Consider the following 3,673-nt stretch of genomic DNA (forward strand, 5'->3'; position numbering starts at 1 on the left):
GCTTCCCTGTCTGGCATTCCCCTACACTGGTGAGTTAAGCCTTTTCAGGATCAAGGGCCTCTCCTCTCATTGATTTTCAAAAAGGCTATACTCTGCTACACATGCAGCTGGAGCCATGGATCCCTCCATGTGTACTCTGGTTGGTGGTTTAGTCCCTGGGAACTCTGGGGGTACTGGTTGGTTCATATTGTTGTTCCTCCTATGGGGTTCCAAACCCATTCAACTCCTTGGGTCCTTTCTCTAACTCCTCCATTAAAGATCCTGTGTTCAGTCCAATGGTTGGCTGAAAGCATCCACCTTTGTATTTGTCAGGCACTGGCAGAGCCTTTCAGGGGACAGCTATATCAGGCTCCTGTCAGCAAGCACTTCTTGGTATCCATAATATTTTCTGGGTTTGGTAACTGTATATGGGATTGATACCTAGGTGGGGCAGTCTCTGGATGGCTTTTCCTTCAGTCTCTTTTCAATACTTTGTCTCTCTATCTCCTCCCATGGGTATTTTGTTCCCTCTTCTAAGAAAAACCAAAGTATCCATACTTTGGTCTTCCTTCTTCTTGAGCTTCACGTGGTCTGTGAATTTTATCTTGGGTATTCTGAAGTTCTAGGCTAATATCCACTTATCAGAGAGTGCATACCATGTGTGTTCTTTTGTGATTGGGTTACCTCACTCAGGATGATATTTTATAGTTCCATCCATTTGCCTGAGAATTTCATGAGATCATTGTTTTTAATAGCTGAGTAGTACTCCTTTGTGTAAATGTACCACATTTTCTGTATCAATTCTTCTGTTGAGGGATATATGGGTTCTTTTCAGCTTCTGGCTATTACAAATAAGGCAGCTATGAACATAGTGGAGCATGTGCCCTTATTACAAGTTGGAGTATCTTCTGGGTATATGCCCAGGAGTGGTTATAGGTGGGACCTCAGGTAGTACTATGTCTAATTTTCTGAGGAACTGACAAACTGATTTCCAGAGTGGTTATACTAACTTGCAGTCCCACCAACAATGGAGGAGTGTCCCTCTTTCTACACATCCTCACCAGTATCTGCTGTCACCTGAGTTTTTGATCTTAGCCATTCTGATTGGGTTGAGGTGGAATCTCAGGGTTGTTTTGATTTGCATTTCCCTGATGACTAATAATGCTGAACATTTCTTTAGGTGCTCTTCAGCCATTCGATATTCATCAGGTGAAAATTCTCTGTTTAGCTCTGTGCCCCATTTTTAATAGGGTTATTTGGCTTCCTGGAGTCTAACTTCTTGAGTTCATTGTATATATTGGATATTAGCCCTCTATCAGATATAGGATTGGTAAAGATCTTTTGCCAATTTGTTGGTTGCCATTTTGTCCTATTGACAGTGTCCTTTGCCTTACAGAAGTTTTGCAATTTTATGAGGTCCCATTTGTCAATTCTTGATCTTAGAGCATAAGCTACTGGTGTTCTGTTCAGAAAAGTTTCCCCTGTGCCCATGTGCTTGAGGCTCTTCCCCATTTTCTTTTCCATTAGTTTCAGTGTATCTGGTTTTATGTAGTGGTCCTTGATCCACTTGGACTCATTGGTACAGTGATAGGCAGGTGGATCAATGGAATAAAATTGAAGACCTAGAAATGAACCCACACACCTATAATCACTTGATCTTTCACAAAGGAGCTAAAAGTCATACAGTGAAAAAAAGACAGCATTTTCCATAAATGGTGCTAGTTCAACTGGCAGTTAGCATGCAGAAGAATGCAAATTAATCTATTCTTATCTCTTTGTACAAATCTCAAGTCCAATTGGATCAAAGACCTCCACCTAAAATGATTTCTATAGCAGTAGCAAAATATATTCAGCTACATTTTCACTGTTTGATGTAGTCATTTAAATTGGTTTTATCTTTCTCCAAACAACAGTAAATGGCTGCTGAAAACTATGCTAAAATATTTTATTTTAAATTGCGTCCATAGTTTAAAGTTCTTGACACTGTAGCTGTCTTCAGAAGCACCAGAAGAGGGCATCAGATTTCATTACGGGTGGTTGTGAGTCACCATGTGGTTGCTGAGATTTGAACTCGAGACTTTCGGAAGAGCAGTCAGTGGTCTTACCCACCAAGCCATTTCACCAGTGCTTCACAACCTGTTTAGATTGGGGTTACTAAACTAACTTAAAGTTAGTAAGTTAAGAACTTACTGCCATGCCATTATCCAGACTTCTGAACTTTTCTGCATTCGCTCCATTTATTCTTGAAAGTATGTAACCTTCTTGTAGTTTTATTTTGCAGCTGTCTTAATTGTGAATGTTGATGACTTTTGATGAGCCTGCCTTTTTTGAAATTATAGTGATGATAATTTTCATACTGATGTTATGAGAAATACTTGTATTAACTATAAATTTTTCTACTCATCTATTTTAACTAAGGGTAATTATGAACTTAGAAAAATTATTTGGGAAATATTATCTTTCCTTTCTATTTTTGGAAGTGATTATAGCAAATTGATTTTTATTTTTTCCTTATTTTTTGTTTGTTTGCTGTTTTTTTGGCATATTCAGTACCTAAAATTCTTCATCTTTGAAGATTATTCAAATGGAAAAGGTTCAGACCATTATTTTGGGCAGAGAATAGTTTTATTTTGTTAAGTAAAATAGGTGTGATGTTCTGTTGTAATACTAAGAACAAGAATATGGGGTTTGGTTTGGGGAAACAGAGAGACAGAAGAAGGTCTGTGGGAAACCTATCTGATTTTCTGGCAGGTGTGTCCTGTGATTTAGCACAGCATGCGTATTGCAGTTAGGGGCTAGAATTCAGCAACAAGTTGGGGAAAGATGTTCGGAGGGGATGGTCTGTCAGATCCAGAGAGGATGTAGGCAAGTTGAAGGGAGGCTGCACCTGTCTTCTGTTGCAATGGTACAGCCAAGAGAGTGGAATTGGCACTGTGTGGAACAGAGAAACAGATGAAGGCCTGTGGGCCGCCTATATGGTTTTCTGGTTTTCTTAGGATTTATATTTATAAATTAATCACAATCATTTCTAATCTTAGGACACATAGAACTGGTTTTTGTTTAAAATTTCCATTGAAAATAATTACTAATGTCTTATTTATTTATATAATAAAAAATTTCCAAGATCAATGTTTTATTTATTTATTTTTTTTGTTTTTGTTTTTGGTTTTGGTTTTTGTTTTTTTTTTTCTTTTTCTTTATTAGATGTTTTCTTTATTTACATGTAAATTTCTCCATTCCCAGTTTCCCCTCCAAAAAATAAAGAAACAACAAAAACAAACCCCTGTTGCCTCCCCCTTCCCCATGCCTGCCACCCCACCCTCTCCCACTTATTGGCCCTGGCATTCCCCTACACTGGGGCACAGAACTTTCACAGGGCTGAGCTCTTCTCCTCCTATTGATGATCAAATTGCAATCCTCTACTATACACATGCTGCCAGAACAATCAGACCCCTCCATGTGCAGTCCTTGGTTGGTGGTTGTGAGCCTGGAAGCTCTGAGGGTACTAGTAAGTTCATAGTTGTTCGTCCTAAAGGGCTGCAAACCCCTCAGCTCCATTGGTCCTTTTTCTAACTCCTTCACTGGGGACCCTGTACTCAGATCAACAGATGTCTGTGAGCCTCTATATCTGTATTAGTCAGGTACTGTCAGAGCCTCTCTGGAGATAAATATAGGAGATAGCTATATTTAGGCT

This window comes from Mastomys coucha, chromosome X (assembly GCF_008632895.1).
Source record: "Mastomys coucha isolate ucsf_1 chromosome X, UCSF_Mcou_1, whole genome shotgun sequence".
Lineage (NCBI taxonomy): Eukaryota > Metazoa > Chordata > Mammalia > Rodentia > Muridae > Mastomys > Mastomys coucha.